Here is a 27,662-nt window from a genome sequence, read left to right as displayed (position 1 = left end):
AGCTTGCTGCTGCTGCATATAGGTTGTAAATGACTGAAATAGATGCTTCATGTCAAATTTTTGATGCCAAAGATCACTATATTGTTTGTCAAATTCGTAGAGTTACAACAAAGAAACTGAGCAAGCCCATGTTCTTTATATGCTGTCATGAACAGTTTTGGTATCTCAGCAAGTGATCCTCACCTTGGTAACCAAAGATCTTTCTATTTTATTACTGCTTCTCTATCTCCACTCTTATTTAGGTGTTAACAGAGACTAGGGCGATCTGTAAGCAAGCTGGACAGAATGTTTCTCCTTTTTTACAAGCTCTGATTCAACTTCTTCAACAACTGTACTGAAGAACCGGATGAAGACTACTGCATTCAAATTCATCTAGATAGATTGTGGCTATTAGTCAAGGATGTCCAATCTGCTGTCTCTTTCAGCTATACTGATCTTTAGATGCCTGGAACTGCTACAGAGAGTTCTTGTAGAAGCATAAAGAGTGAAACAAAGTTGCAGCACTAGCACCCAAGCATCAGCTAAGTCTCCCAAAACACCTACTGCTGCCTTCCAATTGCTTTTCATAAGGCATACAATCTGAACCATTATTTGGATCAGTCTTCCAAGTTGCTTAAAAGAGCATCAAACAGCAGGTTAATTGCACTTCTGTAAAATACTCGACGGATCTGACCAAGCACCTCACTCAGAATATATGATGTTATTTACAAATTCACAAATGTCCGTCTCAGTAATGTGCTTCTTGCGAAGCTTGCGCTGAAGATGAGCAGCTATCCATATGGTTCCAAGGGTCCTTTTTTGGACCAGAGATATTGAGAATAGAACAAGGCACACAAAATCTGATGACAAAGGCTTCAGCTGGCTCCTCACACCAACCTTGGCGAAAGCTGACGGAGCGCTAGCACTTGAAGAGGCAGCGGCGGCCACAGAGGATTCTAAAACGTGGCTTCCCCAAATATCATGTTTACATCAATAGAAGAGATGGAAGATGCCGATTGTATATCATGCCCGTGATTGTGCTTTACAGCCGTCACCAATTGTAGACTAGGATATGAGATAAGATCCAGAAGCATTCTGATTAGTTTGTGCAGCACAAAAGCCACAATGCATCTACAAACATCCTGTGCAATCCCAAGAAAAATCAATAGCTTTCAGATAGTCAGGACATGTATCATTGGCATTCTGGAATGACAAAGGTTTATTTGTTAAGGGAGAGCCAAGTGATGTGCCATAATTCCTGTCATCAAATCCTAGAGTTCGCTTAGCTTGCTCGTTGGTTTTTCTGTTTTTTCGCCCATGTCTTCGTCAACTTCGTCTCCATCACCATCAGTATGTCTTCTGCAGATTTATCGCCTTTTCTTTATCTATTGCACCATTGAGAGGATTCTCGCCTTCGTCGAAGAGCGGGATCTTTTTGGCACTAGCCTTCTTCGCACCTCAGTCCCTCGTCTCCTACTACGCCACTTTCCATCCCTTCATGCTACTTCCTCTGCTTGACCGTCCTCACCCGATGGTATTGTTGCAGCAGAGCGCTGAAGTTGTCTTTTTGTTTTCATCAGAAAGAAGCTCGATTATTTTGCTTTGACTCGTTCTTTTGCTGTCATCGTAGCAATACCATCGTCGGCTTCATTTCCTCGAGTTCAATGCCGTCAACTCCCTCCTTTGCATCACCTCTTTCATAGCAGCCTTTCCTAATGATCTCTCTTCGTTCCCCCATCGAAGACAGCTAGCCCCTGTAGACGTCCTTCCTTTTCTAATGATCCCCTCTTTTCTTAGCTTCCCCCTAAATTCCATAGCAATGCACCCCTTTTGAATTTTGAGTGCCCCCAATCTCAACTTAGCATTAATAAGGCCATTTTGAGGATACAAAGCTTTTGATTTTTCCCTCCAAATTTCGAAACAGAATGCCTTCTCTCAAAACACTAGGCTCTATAGGATTTTCTCCTAGATCCATCCGGATAATCGAAAGATTCTCTGTAAGTGTCATTACCATCACAACCCCAAATTTATAAAAACTTTCTACGAGTCTTCTTGTAGGCATCCAAGAGTCCATTGAATTGACGTTCCCCTCCTTTCTTTGCAGTCTTAACTTCATTGGCATGGCGAATTCTAGCATAATCAAGGGAATACACAAGAAGGAGGGAAGAAGCAATCTTTGAGATAGCCGCAAAGACTCCTCCATTCAAAAAGTCTTCGGCAAAGGCATATGAACCCTTCTCCTCCATGGCAGATAAGGCTAATGGATCTTCTTCCAACAACATGGAATCAACCATAAAGCACATCATTCAACAACCTATTGCTGAAAGCAAACCCTTGGTCCCTACATAACCATATTGAAGCACAAAACTAGACCAAGGGGATGAGTTGCTCAAGCCCTACACTAAATGCATCAAATTATTAGGTAAGCCCCTTGCATAAATGGCAAGGGGATTCCAGCGAATATGCCATTGGACGATCTAATGCATCCATGAAAGAATAAGAAGATGGTCAATCACTACCTGGCTCATAACCCATACTAGCCACCATCGATGGCCAAAACACGATATGTCAACATAAGCAATCCACATAGTAGCCCTAGGCTATGTTGAAATATCAGAGTGAGAGCAAGAGAGTGTGCACAAGAGGGAGAGAGAGAGAGCTAAAGTACAAGAGGATCTTGCTTAATGAGTTATTCACAAGTACAATTGGTACACTCTCCTCTACATTAAGAGTGATATTTAGGCTATTTAAATAGCCTCTAGATGGCTAGGCTTAGGGTTTCCCTTGCCCTCCAGTTCATTCACACCTAGCTACCCTTATCTACCCTTGCATACATGGGGTTCACATGCCTATCTCTTAGCACCCCCTTCATGCCGGAGTGGTATTGGAATATAAGACATGTTAATGCCCCCCCAACCAAAATGGGATGCCTTTATAAATTAGGCTACAAGAGTGCTTCTAAGTAGGGGATTTTTAGTTCTTAGAAAATTCAATCATTAGATGTTTTGGAGACAATGTTGGCATCCAATTCTTTTGGTACTTTAGGGGTGGTAGAACATTTACTGGTAATATGCCCTATCTTCCTACATTTGTTGCACTTCATTTTTTCAGGATATTTTTTCCAACAATTATTGACAAGATGTCCCTTCTTCTTGAAAAAGGAGCATTTAGTAGAGACAGTATGAACCAAGAGTTGCTCATGAGCTATCGAACTAGATCCCTGACTTCTTTTCTCCTTGTCTAAATAAGATTGTATGGTGCATTCCAAGGTTGGAAAACCATCCCTCAAAAAGTTCTCAGACACTTTCCGCTCATCCCCCGCATAAACCACATGTTTCGCACGTCTGCCATGGCAAGCTTGACAACGTGGCATGTGCAGAATAGGTCCACGGATGGAGTTCAACGAATATCAGCAGATTCGCGCGTATGGAGCCACATTGACTCTACCTTCCCAGGCTTTGCACGAGAGCCAAGGAATCTTCGGCTCGGTCTCGCCATGGATGGTGTGAACCCATTCGGTCTGCGCTCGACTTCTTACAGTGTGTGGCCTATAGTGCTTGTCAACTACAACATCCCTCCATGGCTTTCTACGAAGAAAGGACATCTCATCCTTAGCTTGCTCGTCCCAAGCCGCTACAAAGTAAAAAATATAGACGTGTATCTTCGTTCATTAGTCGATGAGCTTAAGATTTTGTCGGAGGAGGGGGTCACGGTGCAAGATATAAGCAGGCGCGATGGTCGGTGGTCAGCCAACATTCGAGCCATTCTCATATGGACGATGCATGACTTTCCGGGATTGGGAGAGTGCTCAGGTGAGCAGACCTTTGTTCTCGCTGGTAATATCTATATTTTATTTCATTCAATTAAGTATTCACTAGGTCGTGGATCGCCTTGCAGGTCTGGTTACCTAAGGATATCATGCATGTCCATTGTGTGGGCCATAGTTAGACTCCCGAAGGTCACGAACCATGAAGAAGATGGTATATCAAGGACACACCGCTTTCTTGCCGAAGGATCATGAACTCAGGGAAGGTTTTCTTGGACGACCTCCAGCACGTATGAACGCTGCAAGCTTGTACAAGCTGAAAATGGTAAACCTGGAATCACATCCAAATGGAATGCGACGGTTCTCAGTTTTCTACGAGATGCCATATTGGACCCACTTAGAGGTCAACCACTTGTTGGATCCCATGTATATTTTCAAAAATTGGGCAGCTTGCTATGGGACCACATCACAGGAAAGAGAGACACTATAGGGTCATGAATGGATTTAAAGGAGGTAGGTAAGATGGAGGCGCTTTGGCCATAGTCGAGTGCTGAAGGAGGAGTGCAGCTTCCTCGCGCTCCCTGGGTTTTTTCTACCAAAGAAGAGCGCATTGTGAAGCAAGTAATCAAGTCTATCCGCACTCCGACGGGTATGATGCGTTCTCTCATGTCCGCATTTTCTAAAGATGACCAAATGTCTGGGCTAAAATCCCATGATTGGCATAAGATATATCAGGTTTGTGAACATAATGGATTTTAATTAGCGTGGACATTTTGAAATTTGAAAAGTGACCATTATTCTTAATGCTTTATCATTTATGGCAGTTTGTCCTACCGATCGCGATCGCGGGATGCCTAACTCCGGAAATTCGCGGGGCCATTTACAAGTTGTCGACTTTGGTGCAATGGATCTCACAGAAAGAGATTAAGACGTCCTCTATTCAGACTCCTAGGGGTTATGAATACCTAGTGGATAGCAGGTCAGGAGCCATCATCATGAATGATGAGGGGAGGAGGGTGATGGCTCGCATGAGGGAGTTGTGCCAACAAGTTTTTCGGCACAACGTCCTGGATCATTGGAGGAACATACCGGAGGGGAGCAAGGACTACATAGTAGCATCCTTGCACGAGGAGTTCCCGGTACCAGCCGCAGTGGATAGATTCTCTACGGGCTGGATGATGGATTGCACGCGTGCATACATGTCACATAGACGATCCGACGCACGCAAGGCAATCAAGAGTGGGGCTCCAAAGCCCGAGTGGTTAGATGCAGACGACTGGCACCGACTGAGGGAGGAGGCTACAAATTCTCCAGGACGTTGGAGTCAGCACCACGAGGCGGCGAGGGTACGAATCGAGGCCGGATCGGTGCATCATCTTGGGAGTGGCGGTCACAGGACATATTTGGAGGACTTTGTAAGTTTCTCTTTTGTTTTGCTTATTTGTTTTTTTGAGATATTCTTTGTACTGACAATCATGTTTCTAACAGTTAGCATTTTGTTTTCTTTGCAGCACTCCGTTACAAATCGCGATCCGCAAGGCCTTGAGACTCGATATGCAGAGAGGCACGGTTTTAGGGCATTGATCGACCGATTGTATAGACGCGGCGGCTCTGTAAGTCACTCATCTTTCTTGTCCGTAGTTACCATGAGATATTTGAATGTATTATTGTATGGTGGATTGATATGTTGTTTCTTTTTCTGCAGAATCCGTTTGATGCTCCTTTGCAGTGGGTCGAGCTTTCGGGGAATGAGGATTTGTAGCTCGCCCTTGGATCCTTAGAGCTCACACACCTTTAGTTTTTAGTCACCCGATCTATGTAGACATTTTCTATGTATTAGTGATATCGTTTCATGATTGTACCAATCGCATTTTATGTGATCATGTATTTATTTCATGTATCAGTTTTATGATTTCAGTATACATTCTTTTTGTTTGCAAACGCTTTGTATGCAGGAGTGTAGAAACTATTTTGTATGGCTCTCATACAGCACACAGTGCTATATGTGCTGCCCTGCCACAAAATTTTTTTTTCTCTGTTACCGTCGCTATTTGCGTCGCAAATTTACTGCACGCGTCGCTATTGGTGTCGCTATGAGCATCGCAAATTCTCTACAACCGTCGCTATATGCGTCGCAAATAGCGACGCATATAGCGACGATTCTACGGCGTCGTCAATAACGGCGCTTTTTGCGACGACGGAGGCAAATTTTGTTGTTTGTATTTTCGTCGCTTTAAACGTCGCTATAAGGTCTATATCTTGTAGTGTAGAAGAATGAATTCTAGGAAGCAAAATTGAATTCACCTTAGGCGAAATTCTTGGAATTTCCAAACGTGAATTCCATGATGTAATTATTAATGCAATCAAAAAGAAAAGACAATATGTTGGTGATGAAGTTGAAGGAACAGTGCATGCTTTTTTGCAAGTTCTTCGAGTTTTTGTGCAGGATGAAGATAAGCTGACTTCACAAGGAATTCATCTTGAAGCAGTTGAAGAATTAATCGCAGTAATTGAAGCTCAAGATAAAAAAGCATGAATGAAAAAATTAAAGAAGTGAAAGCTGAAAATGTAATGGTCAGCTGGTCCAAACTAGTTGGATAGCCCACCTTTAAAAAAGAATGTCCTCTACAGCATATGCATGAGGAGAAAAAGGCTCGGTTCATTCCAAGTAGTCAGTACTCCCGTACGCATTGGGCAAGAGTAACAACGGAGACAATCATCAAAATTGGAGAAAAAGAAACACCATGTATTTCAATCTTAGACCGTGGCTCGAAGATAAACGTCATGGCAAGGAGTCTCTATGAGAGTGGCGGTGTCGTATTGCTGTGCATCTGAGGTGTGAAATCCACCCAAAAGTTGTGTGTGTGGGATTTGATACTTTGTACATACTTAGTCGTTATGTTTGCATCTTTATTCTGCATGGTAATATAGTAATGAGAGGCTAGAAAAGGATACTGTTGTTGGCAGTGCATTGGTTGGTATGTATGCCATGTGTGGTTTATTTGCGAAAGCATAAAAAGTGTTTGACAAGCATCGACTTTGTAGCGTAATCTCGTGGAATGCTGCATTATCTTGGCTTGAAGGTGACAAGGGGTTTTGTTTGCTTGTATTGTGATGATCAAGCAAAAGAATTCAAAAGTTTGGAGGCAATTTGAAAGCATATGATATGAAAGAGCCATTGTAAGCTATGATATGAAGATGAGGGCTTGTATGCTTTTCTAAGGGCCGCTTTTCTAGAGCCAATGATGGAAGGAGCTTTTTCAAATGGGCTTTTTGGGGAGATGAAAATATCCAATTTTATGTTTACAGTGGTTGTATGCAGATTACCAGGACCAGTACATTAGTGGATGAGCCAGGTTACTCCGGCTCGGAAGGAACCTGAAGTTCTGGACATTCCAAAGCACGCGGCTACAAAATATCTGATTGCTCCCCTGGAAGCTTCAGAGCCAAGAGGTCTTAACAAAAAAATCAGGGAAAAAGTATCGGCGGAAAAACTCCAGAAGTATGACTGATGTAGATTTTGAAGAACTCCAGGGGTTTATGGACCTGGGTTTCAACTTTAGCCAAGACGATCTCACTCCACGAATTGTCAGCATGTTTCTTGCATTGAGACATCAGCGTGGAGAGGAGTATCTTCCAGTTGGAAAGCTCAAATTTCACACTTTCAAGAACCAGAGCAGTTCAAACTGAGGCATGATTATTACAAAAGCCTAGACGTCCCCTACATAGCTGGCGAATCTTAGCCCCAATTGATGGCTCTATAGACATGAAAGAACAGATAAGATTTTGGGCCCAAGCTGTGGCATGTACTGTACGCCAAGAATGTTAGCACAAGTCAAGACGACCAAGTTGAGTTAAAGATCACATTAATCAGAGCACGATGGTTCGCTATTCACCTCTGTTTTGGGGGAGAGAAAGCAACAAGTGGTGATTACTCGGTGCTATCATGTATGAAATGCTGATTGGCTATCTACCCTTCTATTCAGATGAATCAATGGCAACCTGTAGAAAGATAGTGAATTGGAGGAGCCATCATGATGTATTGAGAATCGTTAGTAAAGGCTATCAGTCACTCTGCTATTAGATTTAGAAAAGTGGCAAGGGGAAAAAGGCAATTGGCTACTGTTGAAAGGCTCTAAGCCCCTACTGTAATTGCAGTATACTATCCAGAAGGCCACATGTTAAGAAGTTATGTCGCATGCTTGCAAGTAGTTTATGGAAACAGGACTTTACCATGGCTCCTTGATGCATCTCTTTAAACTAGATGCGAACATCCCATTAATTTCCTTCACCATCTTCAACCAGTTCTGCCGCATGGCCAGCTATAACAATAATAATCAGAAGCTTGATTATGTTTACAAAGTCATCATTTTCAAGAGTCAAATTGTCATGATTTGAAGAGCTATTCTCAGTTTTCATACTGCTCATGAGAGGGTGGCACAGATTTGTCAACTGTTGCAATCACATATAGATGATGCAAAGCAGGCAGAAACTGTTGTCAATTGTGTGCATTTGAAATCTTGCTTCTCATAAGCTTGGACTTGTATACATGGCATGGGTCAATTGCATAGAACACATGTGGTTTGTTATGATGTTTCTCTATGCTCAGAGATAACTTGGCAGTAATACAATTGTTACTTGACATCATATTTGTCTTGATTATTTGCTTCGATTGATCTTCTGTCTTGGAATTTCTCAAGAACCTCTGTGGTTGCGACTTTGCTTTCGAAAACCCTTTGACAGCGGATGGCCCATAGATGTTGATCTAGGTTGGCAAATGAGGGCTGCAAAAAAATCTTTTGGGGAGTTATATGTTGCATGTCCTAATGTGCAGGTAACTATTGGAGATGTAAAAGACAAATTTCACTTTTTTGTTCAAGACTCTTGTAGTTACCCTATCACTCTTGGGCAACCTTACATTTCTGAAGCCTGCCTGGAAACAAAAGCTCTTGATGATGGTTCTTCCTACGCTCGAATCTGAAGCAAGGATAATGAACGAGCTGTCCAATTGCTTACTATATGTGTTAAACATCATCAAAACAAAGATCGACTATTGATTATCATGTGTCTCCTAATGCCCGAGAATTCAAGGGCTTTCGGGCTGCACTGCTATAAAAGAAGACAATGGCAGTGCGTCATGTAAAAAGATTGAACCTCCTTATGCTATAGAAACTGTCTCTAGAAAATGTGTATATATGTACAGTCAATAGTATGGGTTGTTATAAGTCTCTTCCAGCCATGGCTAAAGCTAAAAGAAAATATTTATGTCATGTAGAAAGGGAGCTGAAAACTTATGACATTGGTTGAAAATGAAGATATTTCAGGCATTTTTTAGACTGATTACTATTGACACATTGGCAAAGATATATGCGAATGCTCATATATAAAATCAAGCTGAAATTCAGTCCATAGAAGTATGTACATTGGATTTTTATCAAACAATTCAAGATTTTGTTGAGCAGGAAGACATTGGTTTGCTCAACAAGGCTACAGCGGAGACAAAATACAAGATGGTGGATAAGAAAGTCAAGCCTAGTGGCAGTCCCACTGCCTCCTGAAAGTGAAGGGCTGGTTGATAGGGTAGCAAATCAGTCAAGTCTTCATGATCCTTCCAACATTGGTCACAAGTTCACATCTGAAAGTATAAAAGAGCTCAAAATAGGTGAAAATTCTTTCCTTTCATCGGCTAAAAAACACTCTTTTATGTAAATGCTAATGAAACATGGAAAAGCTTTTGCATTTCAACCAAGTGAAATAGACTGTGTGGATCCAAATATTGTGACTCCTATGGTCAATTTTACGGTCCCACATGTGCCTTGGAACCTCAAGCCCATTCCCGTTCCAAGGGCGCATTTGCCCAAATGATTGGAACTTCTAAATGAGAATATCAGAATGAAGATTTTAGAACCTTTTTCAACTCCTTACTCAAATCGATGGTTTATCATGCCCAAGAAAAATGGATCTTTATGATTCATCCAAGATCTACAGCCTGTTAATCGTGTCACAATCCGAAATGTTGGTTCAGGACCAATTGTTGACGAGTTTGATGAAGCTTTTATAGGTAGAGTAATTTATTCTATGGGCAACCTATATTCAGGATATGACCAATTTTAGCTTTCATTAGAAAGGGGAGACATTACCACAATGAAGACAACTCTTGGATTGGTCCGCATATGCACTCTATCACAAGGTGCAACAAACTTCGTAGCCCATATGATGAATGTCATACACAAAGTCTTAAGGGACTTTATTCCACAACTTACTCTTCCATTTCTTGATGATGTACCTATCAAGGGATGTGAATTCAATGAAAAGAATGAGGATCTTGACGAAGATGGTTGCAGGACATTTGTACTTAACCATATTCATGATTGTGATAGGATTTTGACAAGGCTAGAAGAGGTACATCTTACCCTTTCTGGAGCTAAATCGATTTTTGGAGTAGAAGAAGTCCTAGTGGTTGAACATCTATGTGGCCCCTACGGAAGTAAACCTTCACTAATCAAGATAGATGCCATTAGCAGAATATAAGAAAAATGCACAAATATCTCAGAGGTGAGAATATTTCTTGGTGCATGTGTATTCTATCTCATATGGATACCACATTTTGCTCATGTAGCCAAAAATATTTATCAATTATTAAGAAAATGCCAAAGATTCTCTTAGGGGAAAGAGCATACTCTCATTGTACACAAACTAAAGAAGTTGTTAATTTCAGCCCCCACTCTCAAAAGGGTTGATTATTCAAATGGTCAACCCATCATCCTTATTGTGGATACAAGTCCCATTGGGATAGAATAGACTATTGGCCAAGAAGACCTTGAAGGTAACATGTATGCAATTCGTTGTGGAGCAAAGGTTCTCAATGAACATCAAAGAAGGTATGCACAAGTAAAAAGGGAATTGTGGGGAGTTGTAATAGCATTAAAGTGTGATCGTGAATACTTTATAGGTGATTCCGCAGTGGTAGAAACTAATTGTCTTCCACTCTTGGGCATGATTGCCAATTGCTCTACACCTGACATTGCTATGCTAAGATGGATTGCATATATTAAATCTCTTAACCCCAAATTAAAGCATATTGTAGGAAAGACGAATCCAGGCTGATATGCTGTCATGTGCAAGATATGACAATGAAGAAGAGCTGATGAAGAAGATAAAGCTAAAGAATCTATACTTGTTGAATTTCATTCCATGGCTGTTGAAAGAACCTTTTTAGTTGCTGCATATACAAACCCAAAGCTGAATCTTGCAGGTGAAGATGATCTTTTTAATGGTATAGCATTAAGTACATTAAGAACATGACAAGGTACTGCTATAAATTAGCATACAGCAACAAAGATCAAAGATTTATCTATGGAAGAAGGGTGGTCAACTAGAAGCCAACATGCTCATTGCATTGCTCAAGTTCTAGTTCATTTCCTTGAAGAAGATTATGAAGAAGATTGGCCAATATTTGAGCACAATGAAGGAGGAGGAGTCTTGGACTAATGAAGAGTTCAAGCATATTAAGAGGAAAGCATATGGCTTTTTTCTTAAAGAAGGACATCTATGGAAGCATGCAAAGAAGAATAAAGGAGCGCATGTCCAAGTTTTAGGTAACAAAAGATTGCTGGCCATAAAGGCATATGGGGAACCTTTAGTAAAGTTAAAGAAAAATATTGGTGGCAAAACATGTATCGGGATATAGCACATTTTGTTGAAACTTGTTATATGTGTCAGATGTATTCTATGGTCAAGCAACGAGATGGGTTACAACCGACTTATCCCTTGTCTATACATTATAGATGGGTTATTGATCTTGTAACCATGCCTACAGGGATATGGAATATGCAGTATTTAGTGCTTGCAAGAGAGGATCTACCCAATCAAGTTGAAGGAAAAGCCTTAACAACCAAGACCACTTAAGTTGTTTGTCATTTTTTGTTTGAAAAAGTGTTTTGTAGATATGGTTGTATGGGTAAAGTAACTGCAGATAGAGGAGAGTTGGATGCTGATGAGGCACACAACTTCTTTGATCAATTGGGTATTAAGTTGGCTTTAACATCAACCTACAACCCTCAAGGCAAAGGGAAAAGTGAAAGAGGGCACCAGCCTATTCTCAAAGCCCTAGCAAATTCTTGTAGAGGAAAGATCAAAGAATGGCCTAAAATGCTACCTTTTGCATTATGGGCTGACTGGACTACTCACAGTTCAATGATTGGCTATATGCCCACTGAACTTATGCATGGACAACAACCAATTATGCCAATTGAAGAGTCTATTCTCACATGGAGTCTTCTACCTTGGGAGGAAGGCATCAATAGATAAGAGTTGTTGACTTTGCGTATATGGCAGCTAAAAAGAAGGCCTGAAGATGTTCAAGCAGCTATTGAGAAGCTAAAGACAGCAAGACTAAAGAACAAAAGAAGATTTGATAAGCGACATCAACTTCGGCCAAGAGCAATTTAAGAAAATGACTGGGTGCTTGTTTATGACAGCATCCTAGACAATCAATTCAGTGCTTCTAAGAAGATGGTAAAGCATTGGTTTGGCCTGTATGTGGTAAAGGTCGTTCATGACAATGCCACATATTCATTGGCTGAATTGGATGGGATCAGCATGAAGATACACGTAGGCTGGAAAAAGAATCAAGCTCTTCAAATGAAGAGAAAGTTCAACATATGAGTTAGAAGACTTGGATATAATTCAAGAGCATGAAGACATAGAGCAAGGAGAAGAGGTAGAAGATGAAGACATTGAAATGGCAGAAGATACTTCTTCTGACACTGCAAATCCAAAAGACTTTGGCACATGCCAGAGGATGTGCAGGTTAGGAGGGGGTGGATGTCCTGCCACTATGCGCACACTGTGTAAAAAATTATAGAGTGTGGCTTTCTTATTGAGTTAGAGAGTCAATGCCATTTTAGACATTAGTGTTAGTGTCCATGGTTCAAAAATATTAGATTTTAGTCAATTTTTGATATTTTAGATATTATCTCTTGTAAAAATCCATAAAACTGTAGACAACTTCTAGATTAGGATGACATGTAAAAGAAAGCATGTAGCTTTCAGCCAATTTGAGAAGATTTTATGTAAAAAGAGAGATTGACAAAATCGTGCGACACACGATCGTTGTTTTCAGGCAGCGAACAACACTCCGAAGGGGAAGATGAAAGAGTGATCTGGCAGAATTCTCTTCAGGTGTACTGGTATTTTACCCCCTTTCAGAGTCAATGGAAGCATCAGATTGGTGATCTAAGCAGTATATATGAAGGTATTATTTTATACATATTTTTGTCTATTAGAGTTATATCTTCTCATAATGTTGAAAGAAACTGACAAGCTTCATCTCTGTTAGTATTCTTCTACATTTTCTAATTCTTTTTGGGAGTATTCTTCTACATCTTCAATTTCTTCAAACTCCTTCTCTTCCGTCTACTCCTCTCTCTGACTCTATCTTCACCATGCTGTCTCTTACCCCGTGGTGGACTTTTGACACCAAACACTCTGACAACGTGTTAGGGGAAGTTTATGCTATTATCAAAGGTGAATTCTGAAAGATATTTGGGCTGATATCTTCAACCATATTCAGAGAATTAGCTATAGCATTGTTCTTTTAATTCAATTCTTACTCTACAGAAGACATCTTGTCAAAATATGCAAGTATTATGTGCCCCTATGGCAGGGCAATGTTTGTAGATCATTCATAGATGCTTTGAGTTGAATTAAGAGGAGCTTTTTCTCTTATTTCTTGGCTATGGTAACTTATTCTTATCAGGAACTCAATTTGAAGCTCTCTTGAAGTAAGTTTCTTTGCCCTACAAGCCTTATAATTGACTCATAAGCTTTTGTCCCTAACAGTCTACATTGAATGTAATCATGCAAAGTTGATTCATGCTATGGCATCATGTATGAAAGTTGGGATGCAGAGTTGTTTATGGTACATGACAGCATATTGTATTTGATTTTATAATTTGTGATTGCTCATACAATCAAGAAAACAAGCTTGATTTGAGTTAGAACTTATGAGATAATACTCTTGTGATCTTTGCTAAGAACATGCAATTGGAAGCTCTATCAACATCTTCAAGAACTTGGCTTGAAACCTTCAACCCTTCTCTTATCTCTACCATCTCCAGAGTCTAAACTCTTGAACCCCCATACATTCTTCTCTCTCAAAACCCTGTGATTGATCGTGAAGTACCTCTCGAACCTTCAAACATTCAATGTAATCTACTTATCTCTTAAAGACACATCTCCATCTATCTTGTCCACTTTTCTTGCCAAACCCCTGTGGTGACCTTCAACCCTACGCGCTGCAACAACGTTATATATACATATATTTATGAATGATCCCCCCCCCCACTAGAGCTCTCACTCAGAAGTGTGGAAGCTCCGTAACTTAATTTTATGCTTTGGAGAGTGCTGCCCACAAACTACCCACATGTGATAAGCTGCTGTAGAATTTTGATGTCTCCTTTATGTCATCTCTATGGCAAGAAAAAGGAGTGTGTATATCATATTTTTTGGGCTAGCCAATATGGAAGTAGATTAGAAGATTGCTTGAGAAAGGCAAGTTTAATGGCTCGTTGAATCCAAATGTCACATTTCACATTGCTTGGTGACCCTAGAACCTTTGATGAGGAAACCATTAAACTCAATATCCACCTACTGAGAGGTGCTAATGATTAAGTTCCTTTGGAGTCATAGAAATGCTACAATCTTTGAGAATAAAAGATTGCATGATCCTATAAAGTTATGTATAAGAAGCTACTCCAAGCTTAGCTTTTCGGCCTTATGCTAAAAGCGTCAATGTAAGATGCTTTTTTTAAACTTGATATCAAATGACCACATTACAAAAAAAAAAATTATGGGTTCTTGAGAATCATGAGAACATATTTGAAGTTTCCTCTCGGGTAAGTTACTCATGAATATATGTGTGCATCATGTGGGTTCAAAATAAGGTATTTTTAAAATATAAATTGTATACATTTTTTACAAATAGAACGGTGTAATATAAAGGGGTTATTTATAGATTGAATAGAAAAGGGTTATGTATTATTCATAAAAAATTCACAGATAAGTATATTTATAAATAGGCCTTGAACGCACGTCATGTAGGCATGAGAGTTTCCTTCAATATTCACAAAAGATAGATCTAGTATAAAACTTTCAAGCTTGGCAATTTGAAAGTTTTTAAGATTTGAAGTTTTTAATATTTTTAAGTTTTTAAAATTTGGAAGTCACCTAGATCCTAAAATGCAAAAAATTCTCCCAAAGATCTCTAAATTTTTTTGAAAATTTAGCAATTTACATGATACTAAGCCTTGTGTGGTGAACATTGGTTTCCTTAAAGTTCCATCTATGTAGGTGATATGGAACAATGAGACATTTTTTAAGTTTTCTCAAATCATTTAAAAGTAACTAATCAACAGCTAAAGTCACTTAAGCATTCTAATCTAGGTTTTTTAACACAAATAAATTTAGTAGATTCTACAATTAGCGTGCCTTTTAGTAAAATAGTAGATATGTTGTTGTAGAGAGTTATATCTCGATTATACCTTGTAGACAGGGTCATATCCACCCACTCCAAGCTTATTGTGGAGATGAAAGCCCCTAGTCGCGATTTCAAGTTGATTTAAAGAGAAGACCGTGACCTTGGGCCGAAGCAAATCGCCATATGTATCTGTGTCCAAAGCCGACTATTTATTTTTAATATTAGCTTTTGATTTATTAAATGATTGGGTATTTGAGGAGATGAAAGTTACTAACCCATTTTAATGCTTGAGTAACTCTTGCGTCGGTAACAAAGCACCACAGCAACTAAGGATGCAGCCAGGATAAGGGAACCGACAACCCCACCTAGAATGGATGAGATTTTGTGGCCTATATAGAAATGACCAACAATAGTTCATCCAACATTTATGGTAAAGGGAGTAAGTAATTTGATATGCACATGGAAACAATTCTTGGGAAAGGCAAACGTTCTCCCCAATAGGTGAAAAACCTTTCGCTTGAAAGTATAGAGGTAAGATAGAAGTATTTGAAAGTTTTTCTAATACTAAAATCTTTCAAATTTCGAAGGCTTCCTCACATCTTAATTTTAGTATTAAATGTAAATATTCCAAAATTTAGAGTTCGGATTACAGTAAATCTAGGTTCGATTCAAGCAGCGCTGGCAATGGCACACACCTTGTGGTTTGCCTCCACTCGACGTCGTCGTGGATCGTAATAAGGGCTCGGGGCAGGGGTGGGGATGAAAAATGGGTAAGGCTCGTAACGGAAGTAGCAGCTAGCGTAGTGAGCCTGCTCGCCGGCCGAGGGTGGAGTCACAGAGGACGCGGCACGACTGCTGGGTAAGGCAGGAGGCACACTGGGTCTGGTTGAGGTAGCCGACTCACTGCGCCAGGGCCGACTCCACTCTGGCGTTGGCGGAGGCGTTACCGCCCTCGGCGGGGGCCCTGCTGATCACGTCCTCCATCAGCGTCTGGATGGCCTGCAGGGCCACGGGGTCGCTGGTCTTGGCGAAGCAGAAGCCGATCACCCAGCTGAAGTCCGGCGGCGACGCCGTGTAAAAGTCGGAGGTGTTGTCGTAGCGCACAAAGCAGGGGTCGAGCTGGATGCGCGCCCCGACCGACGACGGGCATCCGGCCTGCAGCGACGCCGTGGCCTCCCTCACGCATTCCTGGCATGATGATGATGATGACGCCCCCTGATTATCGCCATTGATTAACGTCGTCCCCTGCAGACGCTGTGCTGTACCGCCTTGTCCCGGCCAACGCCGTCAGCCTCTCCAGCGCGCGTTCAGGTTTGTCTTGAATGCGCTGCTATTGAGCGCTGTTGCGGAAGTCGTATTGCGGAGGCAGTTCATGTAACCTGAGCAAAAGGGAGAGGGAGAGAGAGAATGCACTCTCCCTCCCTCTCCCTCTCTTTCTCTTTCTCTCCCTCTCTCATTTCTTCCCCCTATCTCTCCCTCTCCCTCTCCCTCTCTTTCTCTCTTACTCTGTCGTTTCCTCTCCTAAACAAGCAAAAAACTCTCCTAAACAAGCAAAAAAGAAAGCGATTTAAACATTAAACAAGCAAAAGGGAGAGGGAGAGAGAGAATGCACTCTCCCTCTCTTTCTCTTTCTCTTTCTCTCCCTCTCCCTCTCCCTCTCTTTCTCTTTCATTTCCTCTCCTAAACAAGCAAAAGAGAGTGATTTAAACCTTGAACAAGCAAAAGAAAGAGAGAGGGAGACTCACCGATGAGATATGGTGAGTGTAGGGCGGCTTCTCTTTGCGATGAAGGCTCCTCCTCTCCTTCGCGAACAACGGCGACGGTGGCGGCGGCAAGTCTTCTTCCTCTCCTTCTCTCACGACGGTCACTCTCTCCCTCGCTCTCGCTCTCAAAACTCTCAATGGAGCAAAAGAAATGAAAAAAAGCTCGGGTTTCGGCCGCGTTTTTTCCCTACGGCGTTGGCTGAGGCTGCAGCTGATGCAGGATCAGAAAGGGGCAGATCACCATGACCAGCTGGAGAACATGTGTTTTCTGCAGCCCAATCGGCCATTCCATTCCCTTCCCAAACCTGCGCTAACTACAGAAATGAAGGTTGAAACCTTCAGTTGGAGCTCATAATGGCTAGCCTGCACTCCATTCAACCGCCTTTGAGACGGCTGCGCAAACATTACGGCGGTGGATTTCTGAAAGTCTAAAGATCTGAAACCTTAAAAAGGAGTGGTTTTTATTTATTTATGAAGCTAGAGACATTGAAATTCTATGTTGGAATCCCAATCTGGAGGGCTACTGATATTTAATTTATTAAGCTAAGAGACATCAAAATTCTGTGTTGAAATCTCGATATGGAGGGCTACAACTGTGACAATCATATCGAGGGTGTTGTATGCGGTGGATGCCAACCCATGTATGAGGATATTCTTAGCATGTCATGCAAGACATATACATCATACATTGTGGATAATTCCTGTGACAACATGGAGATTGATTAAAGAGAGGAGATGCCTAGGATAAAGTCAACAATCATTGGAAACATGGCTACATTGGTTTGGAACTTGTAGTAGCATTGATCTTAGATAAGATTAGCATTAGTGACAACAACCACTAGTAGTAGTTGCCTCTTTGTCTATGTATACATAACTCTTGAATCTCAACCTCTCCAAGATCCCTCACCCTCACACACTCACTCCTTCACTCACACTCCCTTCCTCAAGCACTCATAAGCAATCAAGCAAGACAAGAGAAGGAGAGAAGAAGAAGAGTCCACTTTGCCACACACCAAATAATGAGCTCTTCATTCACTTTTCAACTTTATATACAAAATCCTAAATCCTTTTTTGGGCTGTCATTCCCTTATCCCCTTTTTTACATGACCACCCATTGTAGCAAGTTCATTTTTCCATTTCCTTCTATGCGCTTTCTATTTGCCTTATTTCTTACCTATGCCCACCTACCTTTTAGAATTTGCACAGGAGGGAGCTTGGCGCTCTTTTACAATAGTTTTAGAAGCACCTTGCATTTAAAAATGCGCTTTTGCCTTTGACTTGATTTTAGAGGCCGCCCTTGTGCTTTTAGCCATTTTCCATCATGCATTCCCAACATGGTATCAGAGCGATGGTGAGCTGTGACTAGCTTCATTAGAGTAGAGTCCTTCTTTAGCCCTGTTTTATTATGAATGGATAGTAGGAGTTGAACCTACCTTAAGGCCTTTTCCATATCCATACCTTAGGCCTATTCTCCATCTCATATCCTTCTCCTCACTTAAAATCCACCCAGCTCCCCTCCCATCTTCTTTGAAACACACAAGAAGCTTAAGCAAGCATTAGCAGGTCTCTTCTCTTCCCTTCTTCGTTGACCCTTCTCCAAGCCACTTACTGTCTATCTTGAAGATAGAGAATTATCAAACATGACAGAGGAGGCCACCATCTGAATGTTGTTCCCACTGCAATGGTCTTAGCAGTGGTGAAGGCCCGTCTAATCTATGCCACCAAAGGCCACTAGCTTCTCAAGAAGAAGAGCAAAGCCCTTACTGTGCAGTTCCTGCAGATCTTGAATGGATCGTCCAGGCAAAGCAAACCATGGGAGACTCCCTCAAAGCAGAGAGATGGCTGCCTCACAGATGGAGCTTCTTTGCAGGGTGCTCCTTCTACTATTTTTTCTGTTGTTTTGTCTCTGCAACTACGAGGAACCAACATCTCTTCAAGACATCGATATATCAAGCATCATTTGGGACTCTCAATTGGCACATCTATTTGCATCCTTTGCACATAGGAACGGGAAGCATTACAACTCTACCACTGCAGAGGCCTGCCATCGCTTCTCTGCATTCATTTGCAATGTTAAGCTTATCAATTCCACCAACATCAAGAAGCTCCCATCCACTCTCGTTGTTAATCAATTTGCTGATGTTACATGGGACGAGTTTAGGAAAACCTACTTGAGATTTGGGCAACAAAATTGTTCAGCCACCAAGGGTACCCACCTCCTGAGGAGCTTCTCTACTGACCTTCCTACAAGGAAAGATTGGCGTGATGATGGCATTGTGAGCCCTATCAAAAATCAAGTGCATTGTGGCTCATGCTGGACATTCAGTAACACTAGTGCTTTGGAAGTTGCACATGCTCAAGCCACTAGATAGATGGCGTTGCTTTTTGAGCAGTAGCTAGTAGATTGTGCAGGAGATTACAACAACTATAGATGTAATGGAGACATGCCCTCTTAGGAATTTGAGTATGTTAAGCACACGGGTGTCTTGGAAACCGAAGAAGCATACCCTTATAAGATAGAAGATGATGTGTGCCAATTCAATGCAGACTCAATGGGTGCTCAAGTGTATGATGTTGTCGATGAAAGCTTTTTCAGTGACCCAGAACACTATCAGCCACCATCAAATGCATGGTATATGCTATCAAAAACACTAATAGAAGTTGACGCTTGGAATTTCTCAAAGGAATATGGCTTAGATCTCGTGACAATAAATCCAACAATGATTTTGGGAGTTCTTTTATAGCAAACCTTGAATACAAGAAAACACCTACAACGCCAAAGCAATGCACTTGTGTATATGCATCATAAAAGCATTGGGCAAAAGATTGTGTCAATAATACTAAAGTAAAAGGCATGTACCACATATCAACAAAGGGGATAAGGAGCACAACAAAAGCCAAAAAGTATGAAGATAAGGAACTGCAGAAAGATGATGAAGATCAAAGGTTTCCAAAGAAGCAACAAAACCAAAAAAAAAAGATAAAGAAAATATTTTGCAGTGTTGCAAACAAAAAAAATGTTTTTTTCTATAGAGGATCTTAATTTGGTTTCCATAGTGGATGTAAAAACCCTACCAATATATAAAGTTTCAAGCCTTAACTTGACTAGGTTGCCAAAGAGCTAGTCTCCTGGTCCATGTTTGCATGCAGGGGGGCAGAAGCCAGCAAGGGTAGACATCATTTGAGGGGGGTTGTTAAGAATAGAAAATGATGCTTGTATGTACTCCCATAATGGCTTGCCCATAAGTGGCTTTGTATGAGAGAGAAGCAATGATGAATGCTCTAGGAAGAGATGTCCAAAATCCCATAAGCACGATGAGGAAAGGTGGTACTATGCAAAAAGCTATAAAGTCATGTACCTGAAACTCATTTGAATGGAATGGTACTTTTCAGTTTGAGTTACTCAAGATTGTGTTTATGAGTCCAAGCTAATCTATCTTGGAACCTAATTCACTTGAGTTACAATTCTTTATCTCAATTATATTTTATGTTTATAATCTTCATTCGCCATAGCTAGCATAGCTCTAGATCCTTGTTTCCCAACATGGTATCAGAGCCATGGTGAGCTATGACTAGCTTCATTAGAGTAGAGTCCTTCTTTAGCCCTATTTTATAATGAATGGATAGTAGGAGTTGAACCTACCTTAAGACCTTTTCCATATCCATACCTTAGGCCTATTCTCCATCTCATATCCTTCTCCTCACTTAAAATCCACCTAGCTCCCCTCCCATCTTCTTTGAAACACACAAGAATATTAAGCAAGCATTAGCAGGTCTCTTCTCTTCCCTTCTTCATTGATCCTTCTCCAAGCCACTTAATGTCTATCCTAAAGATAGACGATTATCAAACATGCCAGACAATGCCACCGTCTAAATGTTGTTCCCACTACAATGGTCCTAGGAGTGGTCTGATCGCAGTGCCACCAAAGGCCAAGAGCAATGCCCTTATTGTCTAGTTCCTGCAGATCTTGAATGGATCGTCCTGGCAAAGGAAACCATGGGAGACTCCCTCAAAGCAGAGAGATGGCTGCCTCACAAATGGAGCTTCTTTGCAGGATGCTCCTTCTACTATTATTTCTGATATTTCGTCTCCGCAACTACAAGGAACCAACACCTCTTCAAGACTAAGAAAGATGTTGATATATCAAGCATCATTTGGGCCTCTCAATTGGCACATTGATTCGCATCCTTTCCACATACGAATGGGAAGCATTAAAACTCTACCACCGCAGAGGTCCGCCATCGCTTCTCTACATTTGTTTGCAATGTTAAGCTTATCAATTCCACCAACATCAAGAAGCTCCCATAAACTCTCACTGTTAATCAATTTGCTGATGTTAGATGGGACGAGTTCAGGAAAACCTACTTGAGATCTGGGCAACAAAATTGTTCAGCCACCAAGGGTATCCATCTCCCAAGGAGCTTCTCTACTGACCTTCCTGCAAGGAAATATTGGCGTGATGATGGCATTGTGAGCCCTGTCAAAAATCAAGTGCATTGTGGCTCCTGCTAGACATTCAGTACCACTAGTGCTTTGGAAGTTGCACATGCTCAAGCCACTAGATAGATGGTGTTGCTTTCTGAGCAGTAGCTAGTAGATTGTATAAGAGATTACAACAACTATAGATGTAATGGAGGCTTGCCCTCTTAGGCATTTGAGTATGTCAAGCACATCGGTTGCTTGGAAACTGAAGAAACATACCCTTATAAGATAGAAGACGATGTGTGCGAGTTTAATGCAGACTCACTGTGTGCTCAAGTGTATGATGTTGTTAATGAAAGCTTTTTCAGCAACCCAAAACACTATCAGTGATCAAATGCATGGTATATGCTATCAAAAACATTAGTAAAACCGACACTTGGAAGTTCTCGAAGGAAACATGGCTTAAATCTGGTGACAATAAATCAAACAATGGTTTTGGGAGGGCTTTTATAGCATACCTTGATACAAGAAAACACCTACAACGTCAAAGCAATGTACCTGTGTATATGCATCACAAAAGCATTGGACAAAAGATTGTGTCAATAAGACTAGAGTAAAAGGCTCATACCACATATCGACAAAGGGGATAAGGAGTACAAGAAAAGCCAACGAGCATGAAGATAAAGAAGTCCAAAAAGATGAAGAAGATCAAAGGTTGCCAAAGAAGCAACAAAACCAAAAAAAAAGATGAATAAAATATTTTGCAGTGCTGTAAACCAAATTTTTTTTATTATAGAGGATCTTAATCTGCTTCCCGTAGTGGATGTAAAAAACCTACCAATATATAAAGTTTCAAGCCTTAACTTGACTAGGCTGCCAAAGAGCTAGTCTCCTGGTCCATGTTTGCATGCAGGGGGGGCAAAAGCCAGCAAGGGTAGACTCATCATTTGAGAGGGGCTGTTGAGAATAGTGAATGATGCTTGTATGTACTCCCATAAAGGCTTGCCCATAAGTGGATTTGTACTAGAGAGAAGCAATGATGAATGCTCTAAGAAGAGATGTCCAAAATCCCATAAGCACGATGAGGAAAAGTGGTACTATTCAAAAAGCTATAAAGGCATGTACTTAAAAGTCATTTGAATGGAATGGTACTTTTCAGTTTGAGTTACTCAAGATTGTGTTTATGAGTCCAAGATAATCTATCTTGCAACCTAATTCGCTTGAGTTACAATTATTTATCTCAATTATGTTTTATATTTATAATCTTCATCTGCCATAGCTAGCATAGCTCTAGATCCATGTTTCCCAACAATAAGAGGGTCTAAGGCCAGAAGTAGGTGGTTGAGGTTTGATAGAACTAGAGAGTTTAGTAGGCTGATGGTTGTTTCTTGGTTTGCTCCTAAGGTTGTGGCTTGGCCTCATGTTCAATGGGATTGGTTGGAGCTACGTGTGTTGCGCTCCTAGGTGCTTCTGAGGTCTGAGGGGCACTAGTGGGACTAGATTCAAGCCTAGGCATCGGTGCTTGATGTTTAGGTGACCATTTGAACTAGGGTTCATGGGCTTTTTCTTTGGGTTTAGTGGGTTGTTGGCATTGAAGCTTGGCAAGTTGTGACAAGTCACAACCCCCCTCCTTAGACTCGATAGTGGGATTCTCTATCAATGGCTTTGTAGACTTTGATGGAGTTACGGAGCCATTGTTGAAAACTATGACAATACGTACGTTGCATGTGGCAAGGTGAATTCACTAGGACTCGTATTGGACATTGCAATGATTTTGCTTTTTAAACATGCGTCCTAATAGTGATTCCATACCTACATCTTTAGTGTTTGGCAACACATAGAAGATCATTGGCATGCTTTTAGACTCGATCGAGATGGCAACCTTGCACTTCCTCAAGAGTGCATGTGATTGGCCTCCATACGGGCTGAGTTTGGCATTAGTGGGTTGTAGCTATGGTTTGTTGATTTGAAGCCAATGATTGTGAGTCATGACATTAAAATCAGCTTTCTCATCCATCAATGCATTAAAGAAGCCTATGCCCTTTCCTTCTAGGGTTTCAAGTTCTATGTTGCCAGTTTGTCTGATGATGCAAACTCTGAAAGGTCCTAGCTGCCAAAATTTAAATTTCTGTTTTTGTCCCTTGAGTGAGTATAATAGTACTAAGTCGCCCTATTCAAAGTCTCACTGGTTGACATGCTTGTCAAACCAGTTTTTGTGTCTTGTCTTCTCGCATATTAGTGCATGGGTGGCTAGAAGCTGAGTCTCCAATAGGCGTTCTAGCTCGACTAAGTGCTTTGTCCATGCCTCCTTTCCATCCCATCTCTCTTGATGAGCAATTCTCAGGCTAGGAACGAAGAACTCTACATGTAGAATTGCTTTAGTTTTGTAGGTCAACATGAAGGGAGTTTGTTCCATATCTATTTTATAAGCTGTGTGGTAGGTCTACTAAGCACTTTGTCCATGCCTCCTTTCCATTCCATCTCTCTTGAAGAGCAATTCTCAAGCTAGGAATGAAGAACTCTACAGGTGGAATTGCTTTAGTTTTGTAGGTCAACATGAAGGGAGTCTGTTTCATATCAATTTTATAAGCTGTGTGGTAGGCCCATAAGGCTTCCATGAGCTTGTTATCCCAGTCCCTGCATGAAGTAGAGACTACTTTGGTCAGGACATTTACTAGAATTTTATTCATAGACTCAGCCTGGCCATTAGCCTGAGGATAGTATGTTAAGGATTTTCGATGGATGATTAGAAAGGCGGATAGGAGATGAGCAATCACTTCATTCGTGAAGTGTGTGCCTTAGTCACTAACAAGTTCAATGGGTAACCAAATCATGAGATCATCTGCTCCCAAAGGAACTTGATAGTGGTCCTAGCATCATTCTTTCTTGTAGCTCGTGCTTCCACCCACTTTGTGAGATAGTATGTGGTGGCAACAATGATGTATTTTGCTTGTGATTATTGTGCTACGGGACTGATTGGCCCAATAAAGTCGAATCTCCATTTCTTGAATGGTTTCCTTGTGATGATCGGACTTAACACCATTTTTTCCTTGTGAACTCGTATCTTGGTCCTTTGGCACTCATCATAGTGCTTTACGAATCGTGTTGTGTCTTGGAAAAGAGTAGGCAACCATAATTGAGGCTACAGCACCTTGCGGGCTGTTGTGTCTCTACTAAAATGCTCTCCTACTATTCTATCATGTGCTTCTGTGAGTGCATCATGCATTTCATGCTTGCACACACATCTACGCAACAATCCGTCTTGCCCTAGCCGATAGAGTTGGCCTGCTATCAATTGATAAGGTTTAATTTTGAGAATGAGCTGCCTAAGCCAGGCTTTCTCTATTGGTCATTCAGGGAGTTCGTGCTCAAGCACTTGGACTATGTCAACTACTTAGTAAGGCATCAAATTAGCTCTAAAAAAATATCTTTTGCTGGATAGACTGAATAGACGTGCATCAGGTAGTATGTCTGCAATGCCTTGCCTAGTGGCTTCTCCTGTGGGGATGTGAGACATGTGGTCAGCCATATAATGTTGCTTTCCCTTATGCACAACCACGAAGAAGTCGAATTCTAAAAGTAGAAGTAGCCATTGAGCTATGCATCCTATGGCGCATGGTTTATTAACAAGGTAGAGCATGGCTTGATGGTCAACAAAGAAGGTAAAGGGTGTAGCCAAAAGATCGTGCTAAAACTTCTTTACAACAAATACCATGACTAACCTCTCTCTCTCTGTTGTCGAATAATTCATTTTTGTATTTGTGAGTTATCTGCTAGCAAAGCTCACAGGATAGTCTAAGCTGTGTTCACCAGACTGGCACAACATCGCTCTTACAATGAATTTAGAAGTGTCAATGTGAACATGAAAGGTGATTGTCCAACCTGGTTGTATGTATCCTATACATATTTATGTCCCCCAATTCAACATGGGATTGTACTTCCCCATACCTATATTATCCTTTGAAATGTTGAGTGGAGAAGTACCCTATGAGCTATACCCACACCAATAAGTCCTCTTTTTGTATTTGAGGGCAAAAACCTTTGGAGTCAAGATGGAATGTAAAAGAGTGGAGATAGATGGATAGGACACAGGGTTAGCATGAGAATACATGATTACACTAATGGGGTATTTAAGATGTTGAGAGACCAAATTGTAGCATCAATTATCAATAATCAAGTCTCTTTTACCCTTCCTTTCAGCTTTCATGAAATCCCTTGTCTTTCTCTCCCTTTTCCTATATTTCTCTCTCCTTTGCCAGTATTTCTCTCTCTTATTCTCTCATCTTCTCACTCTTTCTCCATCCTCTCTATAGTCTCTCCCTTCTCTCCTAGATCTCCTTCATTACAATGCTTAGACTCCTAAGCCCATCAGCCACTCATACAGTGCCCCCTTGTAGCCCAATTGGCCACCACCTTGGTATAAGACAAGGCAAACGAGTCCAAATGTGAATCACGATGGCCTCCACCATTGGACCCGCTTCATGGCCCACATGGTATTCTTGGAAGTAAGGATATCCCCCCCTCCACATTTGAGATTGGTTAGCCTTCTCAGAGTCAAGATGAGTCTCTCTTGAGCTCTACCATCATCCATGCACCCAATCCCCCTGTAAGACCCTTGCCCCATACTAGCCGAACCTCACCCACTCTCCCTAAGAGCCCTAGTGGGCCTTATCTGGCTCAGCCCCATCATGGACAACACGGTATTAATGGCTATCATGGTAAAAATGGGTAGTATGGGTTCAATGCACAATATGGCATATATGGACAACATGGTATGTATGGGTAACATGGTATGCATGGATAGTAATACTACCATGGGTAGCAAGGCCCCAACGAAATTCGTGACAAGATCATTCTTACCAAGTATAATGTGCAATCACCATCCCCATCGAATTTGAAAGAATGGACATCCAAATTAGAGTCCTATTTCAATATTTATCCATGCATTGATGATTAGAAAAATTCTCTTTGCTTCTCTCCATCTAGAGGGATTTGCCCACACATGGTGGCACTACATCTACCGTGAAAATAATCAATTCATTGATTGGGAAGACTTCAAGATGCATATGATTCAGGTTTTTGTATCCCCAGTGGAGAAAGAACAGTTAGAAAGACAATGGTATCAGATTGACCAACGTAATCTCACAGTATGGTAGTATATTGATTAGTTCATGAACTTGACCTTGTATGTTGAGACTATTAGTGATGATGTAGAATTGCATAAGTACATCTATTGGTTAGAGCTTAGCTTGTGGACTAATGTATTGGCTCAAAAGCCTTCCACTTTATTTGATGCAATCTAGTTGGTTGAAAGATATGCAAGAAAGTACTGTAAAAATGAGAATTTTTAGCAAGGTTATGGACAACCCTGCAACCCATTGAGGTCAGTCCCATATGGGGGTGTTTTTAGTTTAGAGGCAAACCCATGCCTAGTAGCAACCCCAAAGTATCTACTTACCCCCCTTAATGTTGAAAGAAAACATGGTACTTTTGGGACAGCACTTGGCTCTAATTGGGAGAGTAAATATGTTGAAAATAGACCCCAAACTATATCAACCTCGACTAATCCAAGTGGTCAAAAGTTTATCTCCCAAGATGCTATGAAGGAGTAGAAATAAAAAGGCCTATGTTCTAAATGGGGTGACAAGTACACGGCCAACCATGCCAATTCATAGCATGTATGTAATGGAAGATCTAAATAATGAGAAGAAGGAATTGCATGCAGAAAATGAGGAGTATGCTAAGGATTTGGACCAGAGAAGTTCTATGATCTAGATGATGGGTTTCCCTTTAACCTAGGTGGTTTCCCATCTCATGCTCTTGATTTGACTACCCCTACTACACCCCACCTAATTACCACTTTCCTTTGCTCCATCTACATGGATGAATGGACTAGCTCTAGGAACTCCAATACTCTATGCATTCAAGGTAGTATTAACGGAACACATGTATTTATCCTTATGCATAGTGGTAGTACATACAACTTTATCAGTAAATCAACCAGATCAATTGAAATGCACTACTATGGAATTATAGCACCCCCCTAAAAGTTTAGGTAGCAAATGGTGAAGAAGAAATCAATACACATGTATGCTCCATAGTTCCTCTATGCTTGGTTGAAAATTATATGGCATTAGTTGATCTAATTATATTAGACATGGGCCCTATTGATATTGTCTTGGGTTTTGTGACTGGCTAAAAAATTTGAGTAAAATTGCTATAGACTTCTCTCAGCTCTACATGGAGTTTATT

The 27,662-nt window shown here is 41.0% G+C and overlaps 3 pseudogenes; 2 read left to right on the top strand and 1 right to left on the bottom strand.

Moving 5' to 3' along the window:
- The window catches only part of LOC148015438 (plasmodesmata-located protein 8-like), a 70,430-nt pseudogene extending 53,919 nt beyond the window's left edge, over positions 1–16,511 (bottom strand).
- A 2,314-nt stretch (positions 16,512–18,825) lies between these two features.
- LOC148015437 (thiol protease aleurain pseudogene) lies at positions 18,826–19,731 on the top strand (annotated as a pseudogene).
- Positions 19,732–20,878: 1,147 nt separating this feature from the next.
- LOC148015436 (thiol protease aleurain pseudogene) lies at positions 20,879–21,800 on the top strand (annotated as a pseudogene).
- The last annotated feature ends 5,862 nt before the right edge of the window (positions 21,801–27,662 follow it).

Source organism: Lygodium microphyllum, chromosome 24 (assembly GCF_053477565.2).
Source record: "Lygodium microphyllum isolate KBCC chromosome 24, Lygodium_microphyllum_v1.1.10, whole genome shotgun sequence".
In the NCBI taxonomy this organism is placed as follows: domain Eukaryota; kingdom Viridiplantae; phylum Streptophyta; class Polypodiopsida; order Schizaeales; family Lygodiaceae; genus Lygodium; species Lygodium microphyllum.
The sequence above is the reverse complement of the archived record's forward strand: the minus strand, read 5'-3'. Positions and strand labels throughout refer to the sequence as shown.